The sequence below is a fragment of the Heloderma suspectum genome, chromosome 1 (genome assembly GCF_057233095.1).
Source record: "Heloderma suspectum isolate Gila_16-S chromosome 1, 16-S_ref, whole genome shotgun sequence".
NCBI classification, from domain to species: domain Eukaryota; kingdom Metazoa; phylum Chordata; class Lepidosauria; order Squamata; family Helodermatidae; genus Heloderma; species Heloderma suspectum.
In genome coordinates this window covers 188,155,411-188,181,940 of record NC_139458.1, presented here as the reverse complement: position 1 = coordinate 188,181,940, position 26,530 = coordinate 188,155,411, and the positions used below count along the sequence as shown (strand labels likewise).

Below are 26,530 nucleotides of genomic sequence, written 5' to 3'. Positions count from 1 at the left end.
TATTGTTCTGTTTAAGGAGCAAACGTGGCTTTACCATTGATTCAGGGAAACTTCACAATGTATCTTTGGGTCAAGGGCAGGAAGCCATTGCAGAGATGGCTATGAAAAAAAGCATCAAAAGAAGGCTGCTGGGTTATACTTCAAGTAAGTCTAAGCTCTTCACTGCACCAATTTCGTACTCTAGTGTTGTTGTTTCAAAGGCTTTCTCCCAAATAATGTATGCACAGCGCAGACGCATTATAATAATACTTTCCTTTTTAGGTTCTCCCTGAAAAGGGAGTGGAGGAAGGAATTCATAACTGCACATTTAGGTGTGTGCATGTATGTAGCGTTGATTACAATATAACAATGCAGGCTGCTGTGGCAACTGCTTTATAAGGCTAGAAGATTTATTGAAATACTTTCTCAAACGCTTGCTATCTGATTTACTAATTTATTATCTTTTTAAAAAACATCCTTTAGCAAATATATGTGTTGAAGAAAGAATTGTTATTCTTTATAATCAGATGAATAGATACAAACAGGGAAGATTGCTGTTATTATGCAGTACATTGTACTAAACAAATGCATGTGATTCCCTCCACCTCCCTAAATATTGTGCCACATCAAACTGCTTCCTTTGGCTCATATCAATAAAATGTTTCATATTTCAAATCAATAGCTCACTGGGAAGCCTATTTTTATCTCTCCTCTAGAATATTCATCTTGTTGCAAAGTGGCTTGACACATTAGAGAAATTACTGGAGAAGTACAGTGAAGGAAGTCACCCCACCTATCGGGTTTTTATGAGTGTTGAACCTGCCCCCACCCCTAAAGAACATATAATTCCTTGGGGAATCTTGGAAAACTCTATTAAAATAACCAATGAACCACCAGCCGGAATGCTGGCTAATCTTCATGCTGCATTGGATAATTTTGACCAGGCAAGTAAAAATATCACTTGGAAAGATCCAACACAAAAATTAGATGATTAAAAGTGCAATCCTATACATGTCTACTCAGAGTTCAGTGTGAACAGGATTGCAAGCTAAACGTTATTTTAAAACTATGTGATCACTAAAGAGCTACCTCAAACCGTAAAATGGGCTGATTTTTTATTATGTAAATAACCCCAGCAGCCTCATCCATAGTGTTACAACAGCCAGATTGACAAATATATTTAATAGTTCTCTGGCTAAATGCATGCATACCCCTACTGTGATTATAAAGAACAGTTACTGTGCAGAGCTAAGAACCGCTATTGGTGTAAGTCTGCTGCTTTTGAAAGGTTATTCTTTGCTAAGGGAGGGAAGGTTATAATATTTGTGCCATATATTGTAAATTACTAGAATGGTGTGACTAAGGCAAATCTGTAACACCAGACTGATATAATTTCTTTCAATTCACTGTAGAGATCTTGAGTCATAATATCTGACAACGTAAACCATATGAAAATATGAAACTTCCATTGCTCAACTTTTTTACCTCCCCTTTTAGAATTAATTCAAGGAGGTGTTTCATGGTCTTTTGGCATTTAAAAGTTATACGTCCATACAAATCAAACAATGCCTCTCACACTTGGGCAACCATCACCAGTTTACTGGCATTTCATAAAAAATGTTAGACTGAGATAGTTGACCTAAAGATTTTGTTATAATTTTACCAACTGCTGAATTTATATTTCTGAAATTATTTTTGAAAGCTTTTAAATAAAAGGGTAGAAGAGATTTTCTTGGATATATTTTCTGCTTCCACGTTAACATTTAAGTAGGCTATTAGGAAGGAATAAAATAGCTGCTGCCTGTATAAAAGAGGTGTGGTAGAGAAAATGCCAGAGAACGCATGATGTATAAACGAAAAGAGCAAGTATTTTGTCACTGTCTTGTATCAGTTAGTTCTTCAAGTCTTTGCTTTCAGCTGTCAAAAATACATTGTCTGTACCCTGGCACACAATCTCTCTCAGAAGAAAAAAAAAAGGTTTTATTTTCTTTAGAACATTCTTGATCAGTGTACTCGGGAACAGGAGTTTAAGACCATTCTGTTTTCACTCTGCTACTTCCATGCCTGTGTGGCTGAGCGATGGAAATTTGGACCCCAGGGCTGGAACAGGAAATACCCTTTTAGCAATGGGGACCTTAGCATTTCGGTCAACTTTCTGTACAATTACCTGGAAGCAAACTCACATGTAGGTCATCATGTCATTATGCCCACTTAAGAACCCTATACATCCATGAAGCCTTTAGTAAATGTGCTGTACTGGACTCTCTTGTTTCCTACATATGCAGTGCTCAGGTTGTTCCTCTAAGTTACATAGATTTTGAGGGCAATTAGGGCATTCTGTGACAAGTGATTTTGTATGACCTTTTGTGTATGTCACATGCAGAAACGCTGGCAATTTGGTGACAGATTGCCCCGAACCTGATGGTTGAAAAAAGACTGACTTGGGCTTCACTGAGGGAAACAATTACTCCATACTAACTCAAGCCCGTTTTCTGGCTTCACATATTTGTGTGTGTGTCTGTGTGCGTGTGCGCGCGTGTGCACTTTAATAGCTTAAGTATATTTTTTAGAAATTACTTTGTTGGTTCTCAGATACCCTGGGAAGATCTCCGTTACTTGTTTGGTGAGATTATGTATGGTGGTCATATATTACAGACGATTGGGATAGGAGACTTTGCCGCACTTACTTGGAGGGGTATATGCAACCCCATCAGGTAATCATAACTGCTGGAAGTTTAGCGAAAACATCACAAACACATTGCGTTTCCTGAGTTAGAGCTCCCCCTACTGGAAGCTGATGCATTCTTTTATAGGGTGTACTCTCCTTTTAACTGCATTGGTAGAAGAACATATTTCTGCTTATCCTTATTTATGACAGCAGACCTGTAAGGATGATAATGTACAAATTTAGGGTCCTCCCTCTATTTTACATTGGCACTGAAAGCAAATTATGTTGTAATTTTGTTTACTTTTATGTGAGTGTGTAATGAACACTATGGGTTCCCCTACAATAGCATGACATTCATCTATATATCGTCATCTAACAATCTACAACACTCAAGCTTACAGCTGGAATAGCTCTGTGTTTTGGACTGCTTCTTTTATGAGCTGCTAGTTGATTAAAACATCGTTTCCCTTCCCTCCCCCAGCATGGTAGATCTCGGTACATGAAACAGGCATAGCCACTTCCTTCCTATTCTCATAATGCCAAACTGCAAGGATCAGCTGATATCTTGGCTGTGATCACAGAGAGATATTACTTTATTATATGGAAGCAAGCATATGAAGTGATACTATCATTATTAATTATCACCTCAACTGATCATGTGAATTGGTTCTTAGGTTTCAACTTAGCTGGAGACTAGTAATCAAAGGATCACGGTTCTAAACCACAAGGAAGGGAATCAGTTCATGCTTTTGCATCCAGGTCTAGAAGCCAGATTTGTCTTAAAATCAGTGCACCTGTTTTTACTCACCACTGCTAATGGGCAGGCCTATGATTCATTGTTCTAGGCTCCTGTTTCTTTGCTTACAAATGCCAAGAATTGGCATATACAAATTGAAATTTTGGAAAAATGATGCCCTCCCCTTCCCACACCCAGATACGATTGCAGATGATTTCATTGTACAAGATGCCTTCCCCTTTCCCACGGTATAAAAGTCCTGGTCTCTTCATCATATCTTATAAAGGCTGGGGCTATTAATCTCCTACAAGTTTGTATCAAAACTTCCCATTAAAAATTGTGTCACGCTATAATAATGTAGACTCTACTCCTGTTTACAGCCTCATGTCTTTAAGGCTATAACCTTGTGCATACTTACATGGACCTAAATCCCCTTGAACTCAGAAATTTAAAAATAGATAATTTAGGTCATTTATTTATTGCTGGATGATATGAAAAATATTTGATCCACCACATATGACTTCCAACAGTGTTAAAGTTTTGCTCAGGAGCCACCCCTGATTTAGTTTGTAGCTTTAAAAAAAACAAGAAGGAAGCAACAGTGCTATACAGAAAGTATAAAATTATTCATAAAATGACTACATTGCAGAAACTACCCAGTGACTTTGGATGTTTGTTTAGCAGACTTCTGCAAAGAGTTTCTACATTACAATCGACAGTAGTTTAAAAGAGTACTGTTCCCCACCACTTATACAACCACATGGCTCACTGCAGGCATTTCTGCCAATCCATAATCTGTGCATTACCAGCAGGGGCCCCACACCATTCAAGGACTAATCTGGCTATCACTTTTATCCAGTTATTAGCTAAAAGCAATCACATTTAGCTAATAATACTAACAATAACAATAATGTCAGAGATGGATTCACGCACCTCTGACATTATTGTTAGCTAAAAGTGACCACATGGAAAGGGAATGTTTTGAGAGTATGATCCAGTAACCATTTTTTAACCTTTTAATCCTATCCCTCCTTACCACAGCCCCAATCTAAATCTACACACACACACACACACACACACACATGCTTTTTGCAGAAACAACAAAAAAATGGTTGTTGGGGGGAAGCAAAAGACACTGGAGATGCATGAATGTATCTTCAATGTCATATCTAGCTGGGTCCTCAGGAAAACAGATTGCATTGGCTCAACCTTAACTTTGCTAATGTGTTTGTTTGTTTGTTTGTTTTATACTGTTTCTATACTGCCTTTCTGAAGCCAACCAAGGCAGCTTACAAAAGGTCCAAAACATAAAGACCATAATCAGATAAAAAACATAGTAAAACACAGTTAAAAAACAGCATTGTGTGTCCAGTTGGCAAGTTGCTCCAGTGCTTCAATTATGGGAGAAAAAGCGGGGCAGAAGCCATTAGTTCATGCTCTGGCATCACTAGCTGTAGGGTGAATGAAAGAAAAAGAAAGAAAGAAAGAAAGAAAGAAAGAGCGAGCAGTCACGGGGCTGAGAGACCAACACTACTGCTGGTGACGTATAAACCAGCTCTTAAAGCTATAACACTGCAATCATAAGCAGTTCATGCTCCTTGCATAGTCACTGGTTCCATTGTACTATCCATGAGCTGGACAGCTGTTTTGTCTTTCTGGTAAACAAGCAGGATCCTAATTCATTCATGAATAGGGCATTTTTCTATTTATCTGTTTCTTTTCATCTATGTCCTAGCCCCCACCCCCGCACTCACTATCACAGTACACCTGCTTCTTTATCTATGATCCATAAGAATCCTTACAGAAAGATGTGCAGTATTCACATGCTGCCATCTTCATAGAACCAAAGTTACTTAAGAAAGGCATTTAGAGAGTGGCTGGCCCAGAATGGTAGAACAACTTTCAATGGGAGACACACTAAATTATAAAGTTGAGGATATTTAGAAAGCATCAGTAGCAGAGGACAAGGGGAAAGGAATTGATTATTTATTTATTTATTTATTTATTTATTTTGCAATATTTATATACTACTCCATATCTAAAACAGATTTCAGAGTGGTGAACACAAAAGATAAAACAGTAAAAAGAGAAGATAAAACACTAAAATGTGGGTTTTGCTATATTTTTGATCTTTGAATTTGAATATTTCTATTATGCACTTTATTTTAAAAAGTTGGATAAGAAGGCTAGAAATTTGAATGAAAGAAAAATGGCAAAAACCTTTCATAGACACCCCACATTTTGGCAGATGCATACTAATAACATGTTCCTTTTTGCTAAGGCAAGTGCCTTAATTTTACGTTGTGTGCCCAGAGGGCAAGTTTCTCCAGGGCTTGAATTATGGGAGAAAAAGTGAGAGTAGAGACCCTTAGTGAAATCCACAAACCACACCCTCTGACTCCCCAACATTTTATCCAAATCATGTCCCCCCATAGCCTTCTCAAAACAGCTGCTAAGGGGGTATCACAAAGGTGACAAGGCCAGGACCCCTCTATTCCAACCCCCACCACATAATTTCAGTACTGGGTTGCTCTACAGCTAATTCGCCATGTCGTGGAGGAGGAAAAGCTGCCTCCAGTGAGTGGAAATCCTGCTAGTGTGGGGTGGTTTGTATTGCAATTGTTGCTTTGGACCATGCCTCCCATGTTGCTCCTACAGGCCCTTGTCTGTTGTTCACACTGTCAACAATCAGCACCAGGATCCGCTCACTCCATGCATACCTTGTGGTGGGTGTCAGGAACTCCTAATTACATGCCAGCCATTAGAACAATCCTCCGTCCGAAAGCAAGAAATTATTTTCATCCCACACAAAACTGATGTTGTCTCATTTTCAGGATTTCAGGTTGTTTTCATTTGAAATGCTGAATCATAACACAAGGAGAAAATAGTATTTACCTTTCAGCAATGAACCCCACATCATTTTAAGGTTCCAGCATTTATCATGATTAGTCGTACAATTATTGTTGTGATGGTGATGATGATGATTACTCACATTGTTGTGTTATCTTGGCAGGTCGGTGGGTATTTTAAAACTGTAGGAACTCGGCAGTAATTTCACATCCCCCAGCAGCGCCTCGAAAGCATCAAATAGCGTTGTGAATATCAAGTCAATCCAAATAAATGTACTCCCACGTGCCTGTTGTTTCTGAACTTGAGCTGGTGTTTGCTTAGCAGATTCTGAGATGCAGCCAAAGCAGAACTCATGACCCTACAGCGGTGCATTAAACAATTGTCATTCTGTTCCATAAAGGACCCCGTTTGGCTCACTACAACCCATTTGAAATAGAAATCATTATTATGAAACTGCAGTTCTATTTTATTTTATGGGAGCATACTGATTGTCAAAAAGAGAGTGTCTGTATTTTGGTAATAGTCTAAAAGAAGAAATCTTGCCTGTTTTATTTTAAAATCCTTACGCCATTACTCGCTTTCATTTCAATAAAAGATGGCATTTCCAGATATGCTACCGTCAATGGCTTCATTTAGTAAAATTGCCACGTGGAATAATAATGCTACACCAGAGAGCAGCACTTTGTAATTTGGAAGAAATAACATTTTCCTTTTTTAAAAAAAAAAACCCATCTCTTTACTTCTAAATGAAAATTACCTTCCTGTTATTTGCTAACAGGAGAATAACCTGTGTTTCAGTAAAATGTATTGGAATGTCAGAATCTGTGCAATATAAAAGAACCAATTAAAATAGCAAGTAAATGAGATCAGTGTTCAATGATATCAAATGTTTTATTAAAAGTCTTGTCATTCTCTGGAATAACCCCATAAGCAGAACAATTTGATTTATACCTAGGCATGCTCCTTATTCTTGGTAGCAGGGAGTGATTAATAGATGTTGGGGGGGGTTAGCTGGATAGGAGGCGAGTCCTTGCTCCTGGCTTTGTAGTTCCTTCGAACCTGGATTACCAAGGTTACCACAGATACGTATATTGATGAAATGCTTCCGGCTGAAAGCCCAGTCCGTTATGGTCTTCATCCCAATGCAGAGACTGAATTCTTGACAGTGACTTCAGACAACCTGTTCCATTGTACACTGCTTGAACTGCAGTCCCAAGAGTCCATCCCTGGGGAAGGAGCATCATCGCAGACGGTGGAAGAAAAAGTGAGCTTTACAGCAGAAATCAAATGGCAAATTGTTCACCAGACTGGTATCAAAAAAAGAAAACCTCAGGATGGAGCCATGTGTGGGTAATGTACGGGGAAAGAGCATTACTCACAACCTTATCACAAAATAGGGGTTGAGCAAGTTGCAACGTTTCTGCAACAGTGACAGAACCCACCTTGTACTAGTAATTCATCAGGACGCCACTGCAGTAAATGCACAGAACACCCAAGCACAACCCACATTGTGTGAAAGCACATAACGGCTTCTAAAACCCGTCACAGGTTTCTCCTCCTCTCTGTCCTGCATCCTTTTATACCTGTCAGGGAGTTGTGCTAGTGAAGTAAAATGAGGCATCCGTCATCATCATCACTGCTGTTGATAACAGTGATGGTGACGGCTCACAACACAAAACCAGAAGTCCCCAAAGTGCCAAATGCAGGAAACAGCAACCAGGTTTCTTACAACCTCCAGTCGCTGATCTCTCTCATGACCCACTCTCATTATGGTGCAGTTCTTAGGGATCTGGAAGAGACAAGGCCGGGGCCGGGCAATATTTAGTCTCTTTCCTGTCCTCTGGATGTTCCTGCTGCTTCTGGAAGGCTTGCAGAAGCTGCAGGGATATAGACCAGGTTCGGATGATCGCAGGGGTGATAGAAGCCATTGTGGCTTCTTTCCCCCCATCCCCTCGCCGCCTTGCGCGCACAACCACGATTAGCATAATTGTCTGCAATGCAGCGTGGGTTGCTTTGTCATCTGAACCCAGCACAGTGTGGGGCAGGGGTGGCTTCTTACCCATTCCACAACCCATTGCTTCTAGTAGGGATTGTGGCGTGGGTAAGAAGCCACCCTTGCTGCACAACATGCCGGTTTCTGACGACAGGGCAACTGCACCACATCGCAGGTAATTATGGAAACCACAGGCGTGCGCGCAGTATGCACAGAGGAAGGGAAAGAAACCATGATGGCTTCTTCCGCCCCTGTGATCATCCAAATGCAGCCATATTCAAGACACTCTGGAGACCAGGTGTTTTCTGTTTCCCCAAGGCAAAACTCACTCTGCAGCAGGTGATCTCTCCCTTGCCCTACAGGCTCATTCTGAAATTACCACCTGTGTTTATGGTGGGGATGTCGGAGAAATCTGCAGCGGGATCAAATGAGGTCAGATTTCTATGACTCTGACCTGTGCATTCTGCAGTGGACTAGCTGTTCCCGAGTTGCACAGATTCCGTGGACTTGCGGACCAGTTTTTTTACTTTCCGGAATTTTACACAAATTTAATCGCAAAAAAATGTAAAATTAAAAGAATATCAGCCAAAAATGCACATTTCCCCCATATCTTAAAGCATGAAAATACACATTGGGGGGGGGGATTTGCATATTTTGGGGGGACTGGGGCGGAATTGGTCTTAATATCCTACTAAAGACCAAGCCACCCTAAAATACTTTGCATTACAACAGGGACAGTTCACAACAATATACTGAGAAACAAAATCAAAAACAAAGATAGCTATGCTGGTCCATGAGAAAAAACCCAAATCTTCAGTTGGGCAATCTCTTTATTAGGACCAACCAAAATGCCACAGAAGCCTGCAAGCTTTTGAGTTCTCCAGAACTTTTCATCAGGCGAGGTGATAGAAAAAGCAAGAGGTAGGGGGAAGAAACAGAAAAATCCAACAATTTGGCCAGATGTTGTGGCCATGAGGTCTGCAGCTTAGACCTAGTCTCAAAAGCAAGGTTTGCAAGCTGAATGAATCACTGATAGGGGTTTGCAGGTATCAGATCAGACCCGTAGCAATAATTCTGGGACAGAGAAGCAATGGCTGATCTCTATTTCTGAAAACATGAGGGCCAACTGCAATTCAGACTCTGTCTCTTGCCTTGGCCAAAACGCACAGGTTCCTGAGTCAGCACAGAGCAGAAGTGCAGAGAAATATGACAATCTTTATATTAGCGAAGCCGGAGATCAGTAGTGTAGTGGCAAAGCCAGAAGTGCAGGGTCCCTTCATGACAGTCACAGCCACGCCCCCTTCTAAGATTATACAACCTTGTAAGATATACAGCCTTCAACTGGGATCCAAAAACAGTGCAGCTGAGAGTAAGGCAGGGGTATTTCAAGTTCAACTGGATGTCTGAGAAAAAATGCAGGGGTATTAAAATCTTTTTCACTCATTCACTCACTCACTCACTCACTCAAACACCAACATTTTAGGTTTTCAAAATATGATACTCTACTTCAGCAAAGGAGATCATTACCTTGTCATGGTGCTGGAGCTTGAGCACCTCAATGACGTCATGAGCTAAACCGTAAAGGGACACCCAAGACAGGAAGGTCGTGGCAGAGAGGTCAGACTAAATATAATCCCTGGGGAAGGAAACGGCAACCCACCCCAGTATTCTTGCCATGAAAACTAAATGGATCAGTACAACCAGAGAGATGTCGGTATACCATCGGAAGATGGGACTCCCAGGTCAGAAGATGGTCAAAAAGTTACTGGGGAGGATAAGTTCAACTAGCCCCAGATGTGATGACGCAGCTAGCTCAAAGCCGAAAGGACGGCTAGCAGCCAATGGTGCTGGTGGTGAACGACGAATCCGATGTTCTAAAGATCAACACACCATAGGAACCTGGAATGTAAGATCGATGAGCCAGAGCAAATTGGATATGGTTATTGGGGAGATGTCAAGATTAAATATAGACATTTTGGGTGTCAGTGAACTGAAATGGACTGGAATGGGCCGCTTCACATCAAATGACCCCCAGATCTAATACTGTGGACAAGAGGACCACAGAAGAAATGGAGTAGCCTTCATAATTAATAATAAAGTGGCTAAAGCAGTGCTTGGATACAATCCAAAAAATGACAGAATTATCTCAATTCGAATTCAGGGTAAGACATTTAACACCACAGTGATCCAAATATACGCCCCAACCACAGATGCTGAAGAAGCAGAAATAGATCAGTTCTATGAGGATCTGCGGTAGTTTGAACACTCTTTGGCGTTGCCCTTCTTTGGAATTGGAATGTAAACTGACCATTTCCAGTCTTGTGGCCACTGTTGAGTGTTCCAAATTTGTTGGCATATTGAGTGTAGCACTTTAACAGCATCATCTTTTAGGATTTTAAATAGCTCAGCTGGAATACTGTCATCTCCGCTAGCTTTGTTGTTAGTCATGCTTCCTAAGGCCCACTTGACTTCACTCTCGAGGATGTCTGGCTCAAGTTCAGTGACCGCACTCTCATGGCTATCAGGGACATTCAGATCTTTCCTGTATAGTTCTTCTGTGTATTCTTTCCACCTCTTCTTAATCTCCTCTGCTTCTGTTAGGTCCCTGCCTTCTTTGTCCTTTATCATGCCCATCTTTGCACAAAACGTTCCCTTGAGATCTCCGATTTTCTTGAAGAGATCTCTAGTCTTTCCCATTCTGTTGTTTTCCTCGATTTCTTTGCATTGTTCATTTAAGAAGGCCTTCTTGTCTCTCCTTGCTATTCTCTGGAACTCTGCATTCAGTTGGATATATCTTCCCCTTTCTCCCTTGCTTTTTGCTTCCCTTCTTTCCTCAGCTACTTGTAAAGCCTCATCAGACTACGCTAAAGCCTTTGATTGCGTGGATCACAACAAACTGTGGCAAATTCTTAAAGTGATGGGAGTACCAGACCACCTTACCTGTCTCCTGAGAAACCTGTACGAGGGTCAAGAAACAACAGTAAGAACCAGACATGGAACAACCGATTGGTTCAAAATTGGGAAAGGAGTATGACAAGGCTGCATATTGTCACCCTGCTTATTTAACTTATATGCAGAGTACATCATGAGAAACGCAGGGTTGGATGAATCACAGGTCGGAATTAAGATTGCCAGGAGAATTATCAACAACCTCAAATATGCAGATGATACCACCCTAACAGCAGAATGTGAAGAGGATCTAAAGAGCCTCTTGTTGAGGGTAAAAGGGGAGAGTGCAAAAGCTGGTTTGAAACTCAACATTAAAAAAACGAAGATCATGGCATCTGGCCCCATCACTTCCTGGCATATAGAAGGGGAAGAAATGGAAGCAGTGACAGATTTTATTTTCTTGGGCTCCAAGATCACCGCAGACGGTGACTGTAGCCATGAAATTAAAAGACGCTTGCTCCTTGGGAGGAAAGCTATGGCAAACCTAGACAGCATAGTAAGAAGCAGAGACATCACCTTGCCGACAAAGGTACGTCTAATCAAAGCTATGGTTTTCCCAGTAATAATGTATGGCTGTGAGAGCTGGACTATAAGGAAGGCTGAGCGCCGAAGAATTGATGCTTTCGAACTGTGGTGCTGGAGAAGACTCTTACGAGTCCCCTGGACTGCAAGGAGGTCAAATCAGTCCATCCTAAAGGAAATCAACCCTGAGTGCTCATTGGAAGGACAGATACTGAAGCTGAAGCTCAAATATTTTGGCCACCTAATGCGAAGAGAAAACTCTCTGGAAAAGACCCTGATGCTGGGAAAGACTGAAGGCAAAAGGAGAAGAGGACAGCAGAGGATGAGATGGCTAGATAGCATCACCGATGCAGTGAATATGAACTTGAGCATGCTCCGGGAGAGAGCGCAGGACAGGAAGGCCTGGCGTGCTATGGTCCATGGGGCCACAAAGAGTCGGACATGAATGAACGACTGAACAACAACAACAAATGAGGATCTGCAGCACCTACTGGATAGTACGCCAAACAAATATGTTATTTTCATTACAGGAGACTGGAATGCTAAGTTGGGTAGTCAAACGACACCTGGAATTACAGGCAAGCATGGTCTAGAAGAACAAAATGAAGCAGGGCATAGGCTGATAGAATTTTGCCAAGACAACTCACTGTGCATAACAAACACTCTCTTCCAACAACCGAAGAGATGACTTTATACATGGACTTCACCATATGGTCGACACCAAAATCAGATTGACTACATCCTTTATAGCCAAAGGTGGCGGACATCTATGCAGTCGGTAAAACAAGACCTGGAGCTGATTGTAGTTCAAATCACAAACTTCTTATTGCACAAGTTAGAACCAGACTAAAGAGAATAGGGAAGACCCATGGATCAGTTAGATAGGAGCTTACTAATATTCCTCATGAATATGCAGTGGAGGTAAAGAATAGATTTAAGGGACTAGATTTAGTAGATAGGGTCCCGGAAGAACTATGGACAGAAGTTCGCAACATTGTTCAGGAGGCGGCAACAAAAAACGTCCCAAAGAAAAAGAAAACCAAGAAGGCAAGATGGCTGTCTGCTGAGACACTGGGAGCAGCCCAAGAAAGAAGGAAAGCAAAAGGCAACAGTGATAGGGGGAGATATGCCCAATTAAATGCATAATTCCAGAGGTTAGCCAGAAGAGATAAGGAATTATTTTTAAACAAGCAATGCACGGAAGCGGAAGAAGATAATAGAATAAGAAGGACAAGAGACCTCTTCCAGAAAATTAGAAACATCGGAGGTCAATTCCAGGCAAAAATGGGTACGATCAAAAACAAAGATGGCAAGGACCTAACAGAAGCAGAAGAGATCAAGAAAAGGTGGCAAGAATATATGGAAGATCTGTATAGGAAGGACAATAATATCGGGGATAGATTTGACGGTGTGGTCAGTGAGCTAGAGCCAGACATCCTTAAGAGTGAGGTTGAATGGGCCTTAAGAAGCATTGCTAATAACAAGGCAGCAGGAGACGACGGTATCCCAGCTGAACTGTTTAAAATCTTGCAGGATGATGCTGTCAAGGTGATGCATGCCATATGCCAGCAAATTTGGAAAACACAAGAATGGCCAACAAATTGGAAAAAATCAATTTATGTCCCCATACCAAAAATGGGAAGCGCCAAAGAATGTTCAAACTATCGAACAGTGGCACTTATTTCACATGCCAGTAAAGTAATGCTCAAGATCTTGCAAGGTAGACTTCAGCAATTCATGGAGCGAGAATTGCCAGATGTACAAGCTGGGTTTAGAAAAGGCAGAGGAACTAGAGACCAAATTGCCAATATCCGCTGGATAATGGAGAAAGCCAGGGAGTTTCAGAAAAACATCTGTTCTGTTTTATTGACTCTTCTAAAGCCTTTGACTGTGTGGATCATAACAAATTGTGGCAAGTTCTTGGTGGTATGGGGATACCAAGTCATCTTGTATGCCTCCTGAGGAATCTGTATAACGACCAAGTAGCAACGGTAAGAACAGACCATGGAACAACGGGCTGGTTTAAGATTGGGAAAGGAGTACGGCAGGGTTGTATACTCTCACCCTACCTATTCAACCTGTACACAGAACACATCATGTGATGTGCTGGGCTTGATGAAGCCAAGGCTGGAGTTAAAATCGCTGGAAGAAACATTAACAATCTCCGATATGCAGATGATACCACTTTGATGGCTGAAAGCAAGGAGGAGCTGAGGAACCGCATGACGAAGGTGAAAGAAGAAAGTGAAAAAGCTGGGTTGCACTTAAACCTCAAAAAAACCAAGATTATGGCAACCAGCTTGATTGATAACTGGCAAATAGAGGGAGAAAATGTGGAGGCAGTGACAGACTTTGTCTTTCTAGGCGCAAAGATTACTGCAGATGCTGGCTGCAGCCAGGAAATCAGAAGAATCAGAGTTTACTTCTTGGGAGGACAGCAATGACAAATCTTGATAAAATAGTTAAGAGCAGAGACATCACACTGACAACAAAGGTCCGCATAGTTAAAGCAATGGTATTCCCCGTAGTAACCTATGGCTGCGAGAGCTGGACCATAAGGAAGGCTGAGCGAAGGAAGATAGATGCTTTTGAACTGTGGTGCTGGAGGAAAATCCTGAGAGTGCCTTGGACTGCAAGAAGATCAAACCAGTCCATACTCCAGGAAATAAAGCCAGACTGCTTACTTGAGGGAATGATATTAAAGGCAAAACTGAAGTACTTTGACCACATAATGAGAAGACAGGATACCCTGGAGAAGATGCTGATGCCAGGGAAAGTGGAAGGCCAAAGGAAGAGGGGCCGACCAAGGGCAAGATGGATGGATGATATTCTGGAGGTGACGGACTCGACCTTGAGGGAGCTGGGGGTGGCAACGGCCGACAGGAAGCTCTGGCATGGGCTGGTCCATGAAGTCATGAAGAGTCAGAAGCAACTGACCGAATAAACAACAACAATGGAAGCTTCACCCTCACTTGGCGGCAGGGAAGGGGAGGAGACGGCTGGAAGAGCCCGGCCCACAGCAGTAGGCTGGGAATGGGAGGGACCTGGCTGAGACCTGGCTCTTAAAAAAGTCCCGGGTCTTCATCCCTGTGAGACCCCCCACCACTACACCCCTGCTCCCCCTCCAACAGAAAAGTCCACACAGCCAGCTGGATTTAAACACACACACACACATCATCTTGCTTCTCATTTGCACCACCCATCTGCCTCCCTCTTTTTTACGTTCATCAAGATGTGAAAGAAACTTTTCCATAACATTTCTCCAGCCCCCACCCCCACCCCATTGTAAAACACAAAAAGGCACCAATCCTAAAGACACTTACTGAGGGAGCTGGTGTGGCCCTGTTCTCCTTTCCTGCCCTGGGATTGTGGGAGTGGAACAGGATGGTGCTCTGCTGCTGGTACTGGTGTATAGTTTGGAGAACTGCCAAGAAGAAGTTTAAACATCAGGAGTTTTAAGGGTGAAGCAGTAATGTGGCCCCTGCACCATAAACAAAACTCAATTAAGGGTATGTAAATCAGCTTTATGTGTGTTTTGAAATACAAAGTACAAAACAATGGCAGCATATTTTCAAGCGGAGGACAAGGGTCTAGGCCATTTACATCTCAACACCCTCGCTTCCTAAACGCACATTTTATCTAAATGGTGTGAGGAAAAAGGAGAACATAATGATAATAGCTTGTATAATCAAAAATTAAGTTTCATACAGCTATGTAACTTTAGATTACAAATTAATTTTAAATTTAGATTGTAAGCTTCTAGGCGCAGAGACCTGACTTTTTTGCTTATGATTCTCTGTAAAGTACCACATATATTGTAAACACCAAAGTCTGTGCATCTTCTGGAAGCAGCTGTAGACATGTTTTATTTAAACTGTCTTTTGGTGACCAGCAACAGGGAAAGATAAAGTAGACTGATTAGCATATTGTTACCAGCCCTGAGTTTTTGGGATGAAATAGACGATCCATCCAATCAATTAAATAAATAAATAATACATCAAATATGGACAACTAATGATATATTTTTTTTCTACCACAGATAAAATAGTAACCCTATTATATGGATAGAATAAAGCCTCATGGCCATGGGGATTACTCTCAGGTATGGGGACTTGCTCTCAAGTAAGTGCAAAGCAAATATATGGAGGAAATGAATGAGAGTGTGTGCGCGTGCTCGTGGAGAGGGAGAACAAGAGAAAAGCTGCTTTACTTAACAAATTTATTTAAAGACCTTTAGGGTTGCTGGTAATGTGCACTACAGCAAGAAGAAATGCAGCAGGCTGCAGCAGACCTTCTCCAACCTGGCACCCTCCAGATTTGCTGGACAACAACACCCATTGGCTCCAGGCAGCATATTGGCTATGCTGGCTGGGAGGGCGGATGATAGGATTTGCAGTCCAACACATCTGGAAGGCACAACGTTGGGAAAGGCTAGGTGAGAGAAGTGCTGCGGCCCCTGCCCAGAGCTGTGTGGAAGCAGGTGAGGCAGCCGCTGCGTCGGGGCTCCCAGTATCCACATACATGCCTTCTCGGAAGTAGAGATGGCGGAGGATTCTGCCATGGACTCCAATGAGGCCGGATTCTGAAGAATCTAGCCCCTTGGAGTCTGTGGTAGAACGGAAGACTTAACCCAGCCTCCGCGCGGAATCCTCTTTGGCCAGATCCTCCGGCTCTGGATTGCCAGCGATACGGCCGCCATGCGTATCGCTGGCTGAAGGGGACTGACTGCAGCCGCAAATGGCATCCGGGACGCCATTTGTGGCTGTAAAGGCCTTAGTTTAAGGTAAATGCAGCCATAAACGGCTGCATTTACGTTAAACTAAGGCCTTTATGGCTGCAAATGGCATCCTGGATGCCATTTGCGTCTGTGCTTTTCATTAGTGCGATAGAGTCATAGAATCATAGAATAGTAGGGTTGGAAGGGGCCTGCAAGGCCATCGAGTCCAACCCCCTGCTCAATGCAGGAATCCAAGTGAGAGCAGCCCTGACAGATGGCTATCCAGCCTCCTCTTGAACGCCTCCAGTGTGGGAGAGCCCAGCACCTCCCCAGGGAATTGGTTCCATTGTTGTATTGCTCTAACAGTCAGGAAGTTTTTCCTGATGTTCAGCCGGAATCTGGCTTCCTGTAACTTGAGCCCATTATTCCGTGTCCTGCACTCTGGGATGATCAAGAAGAGATCCTGGCCTTCTTCTCTGTGACAACCTTTCAAGTACTTGAAGAGTGCTATCATATCTCACTCAGTCTTCTCTTCTCAAGGCTAAACATGCCCAGTTCTTTCACTCTCTCTTCATAGGGCTTTGTTTCCAGTCCCCTGATCATCTTTGTTGCCCTCCTCTGAACCCTCTCCAGTTTGTCTGCATCCTTCTTAAAGTGTGGTGCCCAGAACTGGACACAGTACTCCAGATGAGGCCTAACCAGTGCTGAGTAGAGGGGACCTAGTACTTCCCGGGATTTGGAAGCTATGCTTCTATTAATGCAGCCCAAAATAGCATTGGCCTTTTTTGCAGCCACATCATATTGTTGGCTCATATTCAGCTTGTGATCGACAACAATTCCAAGATCCTTTTCGCTTGTAGTGTGGTTGAGCCACGTATCCCCCATCTTGTAACTGTGCATTTGGTTTCTTTTTCCTAGGAAATATTTGCATAGTCTATCGTGTTAATGAAAAGCGTGGATGCAAATGGTGTCTCAGACGCCATTTGCAGCCGCAGTCAGTAGTCCCCTTCAGCCAGCGATATGGCATGGCGGCCGTATCGCTAGCACTTCGGAGTCAGCCGTCAGCTCCTTGGAATCACAGTAGAGCAGAGCCGGCAAAAGAGGATTCCCAGGGGAGGAACAGATCGCCTCCCCCCCTCGCGGACCCACCCCCCGGACTGGCAGGTAAGGGATTCATACATCCCTACTTGGAAGTAAGCATATAGATTTCAATGGGGGTTTATTCCCAGGTATTTCTTATCCATTTAATTTTTAAAATTTAATTTATTTTCACTCATATAGATTTCCTCCTTCTTCTCTCTGCCCCCCCACTCCTTACCGCCACCCCCACCCCGCTGCCTTTTTTGGATGCCACTGCCACCCCCAACCCCCCACCCCAGACCCCAACAAACTGACTGAGCCGACCGATCTGAGTCTGACGGCCAGCGTGTTTTCCGGCGCGTTGTGGTGTCTGCGTGCTGGGCTGCCGCCGCTACTCTAACTGGGCTTGCTGGGGGCACGGAATTGATGATCACGACCAGCGGCTCCAGCAAGCAACTTAGCCTGGCGCATGTGGCACACACCTAACCCTAACTTAGCCCTTCCCTGAGCCCTGCAAGAGAGGGTAAATTAACCCTTTGCCAGGTGAGGCTGCCTTGCCCCGGTGGCCTCTCAGGCCAGGGAAGGGGGGAATTCGCCGTTCTTCCTGCCCCAAGCCTGGCGCTGTGGGGAGAGTGGCGCTGTGGGGAGAGCAGCAGCACCCGCCCCACTCACAACAGCATCTCAGGCTCTTCCGGCCTCCTGCCCCACAGCGGTAGGCTGGGAGTGGGAGGAACCCGGCTGAGACCTGGCTCTAAAAAAAGTCCCGGGTCTTCGTCCCAGCGCTATCCGCCACCACAGCACCCCTGCCGGATATTAATTCTAGATGGTACTCTAGGTAAAAAAGTCGGATGAAGCCAAATTCTGAGTATTACCTAGTGGTTGAAGGGAATGGAACACTCTGTGTAAAGTCCCTCTTCAGGTGGTAGAAAACCTTCTTTCTCTGGTGGCTAGATATGGTATTTTCCAAAGCAAAGACAGCCATACCGGTCCATGAGAAAAATCTCAACATCCACAGTTTGGCAATACATCCATAAGGACCTACAATGCCACAAACACATGCTTTTGAGTTGTCCAGAAGAACTCCTTTCTTCTTCAGGCTAGGCAGTACAAAAGCAGGGCATGGGGGAAGAAAGAGTTGCTGGGAAGCCCTAAGAGAGGTGACAGATGACATCATCATTCCTGCTAATCAAAAAGTCCTGGCATTTTGACCCCGCGAGCCCTGTCTCCGCTACACTGCTGGTTCTGTTCCCAGTGCCTTTGTTAGAAAAACTGCAATATGGGAAGTAATTCCTTATTTATATTAACCAGCTCATTATATGAATAATTTCTACCATCTTTAACCAAATCATTGACGCAAATTTGTTTCCAGATGGTACCAATTGTTGATCCTATCTGAAGTAGGATTTGAACACAGAGCCCGGCCTACTGGTTCATATCAAACTGGGTCACACTGCCTCTCAGGCCATGCAAAGTATTCTTTTGCCAGCAAATACCTATTTAGGCAGGGATATGTTGAGCTACTCCAGAGCTGTGTCATAGAAAGAAACTATGATGCTAAGTTCCCAAACTGATGTTAAACAGATATGCCTAAGAAAAATGTTTAGGAGTAACGATCCTAGGAAATATGTAGTCCTGTACTGTCTGTTCTCTTTTTCTTCCGCTGATTTCCTAGGGAGCTGCATTCCCTTTAAGCCTGCAGAAATTTTCCACAGAAACAACTGTGATTCCCTGTTCCACACATACCACAGCTGCATGGTCAGGAACAGGTCGTACTGGAGCAGCCTTCCCCAGCCTGGCGCCCTCCAAATGTGTTGGACTACAACTCCCAGCATCCCCAGACAGCTTGGCTTAGGAATGCCAGGAACTGTAGTCCAACACATCTGGAGGGAACCAGGTTGGCGAAGGCTGCATTGAAATGTGAGGATTGGGTTTGGTGTGTAAGTACTTGTTTAACCCCAGAGCAGAACATTTATCCAAACTAGACTTTATTTCTTGGCATATGAATCCAGGCCATGAACGTACATATAACATTTAGATAGACTGGATCAGCAATTGTGGCAGAATAAGGTGGTAGAATGAACTGTCACTGTACCACTTTAAACTGCTTTAAAAAAAAATACTGCCCTGACAGGTTCTTTTATTAAACCCTGCAAGTAGAAAACTAGCATATCAGGGAAAAGGCAAGGCTGGAACCTTTATCTCTGTTATGTTGGTTTTCTATTACAGGGTGTATCTTAACATGGCAGGGGGCCATTCAAGAATAATATTCCCCACCTGCAGTCAGAAGTGGCCCATTTATCTCTGCTTTACCACTTCATTCTGCTGCATGTGTAGATCTTGCCACAGCCCCGAACATCATGCTAATGTTTTTTGCAATGATCACTTATTATATGTAATGTGTTCCTGTGACAATTGCGGCAAAGCAGTTTAGCAGATTTAAAGAGTTTTTGCTATATGTTCTTAATATATCCATTCTTTAGAATTTTTATTGTATGACATTGCAATCCTATGGCTGTTTACTAGGCAGGAAGTCCCACTGTATTTAATGGAGCTTACTCCCTAGTAAGTGTGTGTTTAGAACTGTAGCCTAAGTTGTTGGTGTGATTAAAGTGCCCCCTGCCCCACAATTCCCACAAATATTTTCTATATCTGGTGTGCATACCCTACTAGAAATCAAAGGAAGAGTGGGCTGGATCCAGACTTGATCATACTTGGAGTAGACCCATTGAAATCAATGGGACTTATGTTAGTCATGACTAATGTTAAGTCCCACTGATTTCAATGGGTCTGTGCTATGTATGACCAAATCTGGATCCAATTCAATACATTGTGCATCATGTGTAGGATAATGAAACGTGTAAAACCCTTTCTTGATAGAAGCTTAGCTCAGGTATGCTGACTGTATTTGAAGCAAGGAAATGGACCCTCTACATTATAAGCTAATGTTTATAGAAGCAGATCCCAGTGAAACTTTTGCTAGGATTTTTTCTGCCCCTTGCAGGTAAAGATAATATTAGATGATATTCAGGAGAAGCTTCCAGAAGGATATAACATGGCTGACATTACCTCAAAAACTGCAGAACGCATGCCATATATCCTGGTTTGTTTCCAAGAATGTGAGAGAATGAACATACTAATACATGAGATAAGGCGGTCTCTTAAAGAACTTGATCTGGGTCTTAAGGTATGTGTACTTTGCTTTATTCTCTTGTTGGATCTCCAAATATAAATCAAGTATTCTGCATTAAGAGCGCTGGATTGAAATATGGAGTTGGATTCAGACTTAGTCATACTTAAATTTTCCCTGGGAAAATTCTGGAGCTAAAGGAATCCATCTGGAAGCACCTTGACAACAATGCCATGATTACTCTCGGTAGCACACTGTGACAAGTTTGCATGGCACTTTGAGGATAAAGTCGCTCAGATTCGTCATGAATTGGACACCACCATTAATGCAGTTCCATTGGTAGAGGCGTTCAGAGCACCGTCTGGTCCAGTTTTATTGGATGAGTTTCAGTTACTGAGGCCTGAGGATGCGGACAAGGTGCTTGGCCAAGTCCGATCGACCACTTGTGTGCTTGACCCTTGCCCTTCATGGCTTATTAAATCAAACAAGGAGGGGTTGTCCGGCTGGGTCCAGGAGGTTGTAAATTCCTCCTTGAGAGAGGGAGTGGTGCCTGCCGCTTTAAAACAGGCAGTAATTAGACCATTCCTGAAAAAGCCTAACCTGGACCCAGCGGATGTTAACAATTATAGGCCAGTGGCCAACATCCCCTTCCTGGGCAAGGTGCTTGAGCGGGTGGTTGTAGGACAGCTCCAGGCACTCTTGAATGAAACGGATTATCTAGATCCATTTCAATCGGGCTTCAGGCCTGGTTTTGGAACGGAAACTGCCTTGGTCGCCCTGTGGGATGACCTCTGCCGAGAGAGGGACAGGGGGAGTGCGACCCTGTTGATTCTCCTGGACCTCTCAGCGGCTTTCGATACCATCGACCATGGTATCCTTCTGGATAGGTTGTCTGGGTTAGGAGCTGGAGGCACTGCACTACAGTGGTTCCGCTCCTACTTGGATGGCCAATTCCAGAAGGTGGTGCTGGGGGATTATTGCTCTGTGCCATGGCAATTGTGCCATGGGGTTCCACAGGGCTCTATTTTATCCCCCATGCTGTTTAACATCTACATGAAACCGCTGGGGGAGGTTATCCGGAGGTGTGGGCTGAGGTGCCAACAATATGCAGATGACACCCAGCTCTACCTCTCTTTCTCATCAAAACCAGGTGAGGCAGTGGCTGTTCTGAATCAGTGCCTGGGCACGGTAATGGACTGGATGAGGGCTAATAAACTGAAACTCAATCCAGACAAGACGGAGGTACTGTTAGTGGGTGGTTCGTCTGCCTGGCTAGGTGATATTCAACCTGTTCTGGAGGGGGTTGCACTCCCCCTAAAGGATCACGTTCGTAGTTTGGGGGTGCTCTTGGACCCAGAACTGTCACTTGAGGCACAGGTGAACTCAGTAGCACGGAGCACTTTTTATCAGCTTAGGCTGGTACACCAACTACGCCCTTATCTGGACAGAGATAGCCTAGCTACAGTTATCCATGCTCTGATAACTTCTCGTCTGGATTACTGCAATGCGTTATACGTGGGGCTGCCTTTGAAAACGGTCCGGAAACTTCAGCTGGTCCAAAATAGGGCAGCAAGATTGTTAACAGGGACTGGCCTGCGAGCTCATAATAGGCCAGTACTTTTCCAGCCTCACTGGCTGCCAGTCCGTTTCCAGGCCCGATTCAAAGTGCTGGTGTTAACATTCAAAGCCCTTAACGGCTTGGGGCCAGGTTACCTGAAGGATCGCCTCCTCCCATATGTGCCTGCCCGGACCTTAAGATCATCATCAGCGGCCCTTCTCCGTGAGCCCCTGCCAAAGGAAGTGAGGCGGGTGGCTACTAGGAGGAGGGCTTTTTCTGTTGTGGCACCCCGGCTCTGGAATGAGCTCCCTAGTGAGGTTCGCCTGGCGCCTACATTGTACTCCTTTCGGCGCCAGGTGAAGACCTTCTTGTTTTCCCAGGCATTTTAGCATTTTAGCTTTCTAAATTTTTATCTTTGCTGTTTTAAATCTGTATTTTAAACTCCTGTACTGCTGCTAGGTTTTATTGTGGTTGTATTGTTATATTGTGGTTTTAATGTTCTATATATTTTAAATTGTTTTATTGTGTGTTGCTTGGTTTTAATTTTTGTGAACCACCCAGAGAGCTTCGGCTATTGGGCAGTATAGAAACGAAATAAATAAATAAATAAATACTCGAAGCCAACATGGATTTGTCAAAAACAAGTCCTGCCAGACAAATCTGATCTCATTTTTTGATCAAGTCACCTCCCTTGTAGACCATGGGAATGCTGTAGACATCATATACCTCGACTTCAGCAAAGCTTTCGACAAAGTGCCCCATGATATCCTGATGAGCAAACTAGCTCAAAGTGGGCTAGATGAAACAACGATCCGGTGGATCCACAGTTGGCTACAGAATCGGACTCAAAGAGTGCTTATCAATGGGACCTTCTCAAGCTGGGGAGAGGTAACGAGTGGGGTACCACAGGGCTCAGTCCTGGGCCCAGTGCTCTTCAACATTTTATTAATGACTTGGAGGAGGAGGTGCAGGGAATGCTGATCAAATTTGCAGATGACACAAAATTGGGCGGGATAGCTAATACTTTGGAAGACAGAAACAAAATTCAAAGTGATCTGGATAAACTGGAGTGCTGGGCAGAAAACAACAGAATGACATTTAATAGGGATAAATGCCAAGTTCTGCACCTAGGAAAAATAAACCAAATGCACAGTTACAAGATGGGGGAAACGTGGCTCAACCACACTACAAGCGAGAAGGATCTTGGAATTGTTGTCGATCACAAGCTGAATATGAGCCAACAATGTGATGTGGCTGCAAAAAAGGCCAATGCTATTTTGGGCTGCATTAATAGAAGCATAGCTTCCAAATCCCGGGAAGTACTAGTTCCCCTCTACTCAGCACTGGTTAGGCCTCATCTGGAGTACTGTGTCCAGTTCTGGGCACCACACTTTAAGAAGGATGCAGACAAACTGGAGAGGGTTCAGAGGAGGGCAACAAAGATGATCAGGGGACTGGAAACAAAGCCCTATGAAGAGAGAGTGAAAGAACTGGGCATGTTTAGCCTTGAGAACAGAAGACTGAGGGGAGATGTGATAGCACTCTTCAAGTACTTGAAAGGTTGTCACAGAGAAGAAGGCCAGGATCTCTTCTTGATCATCCCAGGGTGCAGGACATGGAATAATGGGTTCAAGTTACAGGAAGCCAGATTCCGGCTGAACATCAGGAAAACTTCCTGACTGTAAGAGCAATGCGACAATGGAACCAATTACCTGGGGAGGTGGTGGGCTCTCTCACACTAGAGGCCTTCAAGACGAGGCTGGACAGCCATTTGTCAGGGATGCTCTGACTTGGATTCCTGCATTGAGCAGGGGGTTGGACTCGATGGCCTTGTAGGCCCCTTCCAACCCTACTATTCTATGATTCTATGTTTCTATGAAAGTTGTTGTTGTTGTTCAGTCGTTCAGTCGTGTCCGACTCTTCGTGACCCCATGGACCATAGCACGCCGGGCCTTCCTGTCCTGCGCTCTCTCCCGGAGCGTGCTCAAGTCCATATTCATTGCAGCAGTGATGCTATCTAGCCATCTCATCCTCTGCCGTCCCCTTCTCCTTTTGCCTTCGGTCTTTCCCAGCATCAGGGTCTTTTCCAGTGACTTTTCTCTTCGCATTAGGTGGCCAAAATATTTGAGCTTCAGCTTCAGTATCTGTCCATCCAATGAGCAGTCAGGGTTGATTTCCTTTACGGTGGACTGATTTGACCTCCTTGCAGTCCAGGGGACTCGTAAGAGTCTTCTCCAGCATCACAGTTCAAAAGCATCAATTCTTCAGCGCTCAGCCTTCCTTATAGTCCAGCTCTCACAGCCATACATTAATACTGGGAAAACCACAGCTTTGATTATACGGACCGTTGTCAGCAAGGTGATGTCTCTGCTACTTACTGTGCTGTCTAGGTTTGCCAGAGCTTTCCTCCCAAGGAGCAAGCGTCTTTTAATTTCATGGCTACAGTCACCGTCTGCGGTGAACTTGGAGCCCAAGAAAATAAAATCTGTCACTGCTGCCATTTCTTCCCCTTCTATATGTCAGGAAGTGATGGGGCCAGATGCCATGATCTTCATTTTTTTAATGTTGAGTTTCAAACCAGCTTTTGCACTCTCCACTATCACCCTCAACAAGAGGCTCTTTAGTTCCTCTTCGCTTTAAGTCATTAGGGTGGTATCATCTGTGTATCTGAGGTTGTTGATAATTCTCCCGGCAATCTTAATTCCAACCTGTGATTCATCCAACCTGGCGTTTCTCATGATGTACTCTGCATATAAGTTAAATAAGTAAGGCAACAATATGCAGCCTTGTCGTACTCCTTTCCCAATTTTGAACCAATCGGTTGTTCCATGTCTGGTTCTTACTGTTGCTTCTTGACCCTCGTACAGGTTTCTCAGGAGACAGGTAAGGTGGTCTGGTACTCCCATCACTTTAAGAATTTGCCACAGTTTGTTGTGATCCACACAATCAAAGGCTTTAGCATAGTGAATGAAGCAGAAATAGATGTTTTTCTGGAATTCTCTTGCTTTCTCCATGATCCAGCGAATGTTGGCGATTTGATCTCTAGTTCCTCTGCCTCTTCGAAACCCAGCTTATACTTCCGGTAGTTCTTGGTTCGCATACTGCTGAAGCCTAGCTTGTAGGATTTTGAGCATCACCTTGCTGGCATGTGAAATGAGCGCAATTGTACGGTAGTTTGAACACTCTTTGGCGTTGCCCTTCTTTGGAATTGGAATGTAAACTGACCTTTTCCAGTCTTGTGGCCACTGCTGAGTGTTCCAAATTTGTTGGCATATTGAGTGCAGCACTTTAACAGCATCGTCTTTTAGGATTTTAAATAGCTCAGCTAGAATACTGTCATCTCCGCTAGCTTTGTTGTTAGTCATGCTTCCTAAGGCCCACTTGACTTCACTCTCGAGGATGTCCAGCTCAAGTTCAGTGACCACACTCTCATGGCTATCAGGGACATTGAGATCTTTCCTGTATAGTTCTTCTGTGTATTCTTTCCACCTCTTCTTAATCTCCTCTGCTTCTGTTAGGTCCCTGCCTTCTTTGGCCTTTATCATGCCCGTCTTTGCACAAAATGTTCCCTTGAGATCTCTGATTTTCTTGAAGAGATCTCTAGCCTTTCCCATTCTGTTGTTTTCCTTGATTTCTTTGCATTGTTCATTTAAGAAGGCCTTCTTGTCTCTCCTTGCTGTTCTCTGGAACTCTGCATTCAGTTGGATATATCTTCCCCTTTCTCCTTTGCTTTTCACTTCCCTTCTTTCCTCAGCTACTTGTAAAGCCTCATCAGACAGCCACTTTGCTTTCTTGCATTTGTTTTTCTTTGGGATGGATTGAGTTGCTGCCTCCTGAACAATGTTACGGACTTCTGTCCATAGTTCCTCAGGCACTCTGTCTATGAGGTCTAATCCCTTAAATCTATTCCTCACCTCCACTGTATATTCATAAGGGATATGATTTAGGTCATACCTGAATGGTTTAGTGGTTTTCCCTACGTTCTTCAATTTCAGCCGAAATTTTGCAACAAGAAGCTCATGATCTGAGCCACAGTCAGCTCCAGGTCTTGTTCTTACTGACTGTATAGAGCTTCTCCATCTTTGGCTGCAAAGGACATAATCAATCGGATTTCGATATTGACCATCTGGTGATGTCCATATGTAGAGTCGCCTCTTGCGCTGTTGGAAAAGAGTGTTTGCTATGATCAGCGTGTTCTCTTGACAAAACTCTATTAGCCTTTGTCCTGCTTCATTTTGTACACCAAGGCCACGCTTGCCTGTTATCCCAGTGATTTCTTGACTTCCTACTTTAGCATTCCAATCCCCTATGCTGAAAAGGACATCTTTTTATGGTGTTAGTTCTAGAAGAT

At 43.6% G+C, this 26,530-nt stretch overlaps 1 pseudogene; it reads left to right on the top strand.

Moving 5' to 3' along the window:
- Positions 1-26,530, top strand: part of LOC146358527 (dynein axonemal heavy chain 11-like) — a 320,580-nt pseudogene that overhangs the window by 276,050 nt on the left and 18,000 nt on the right.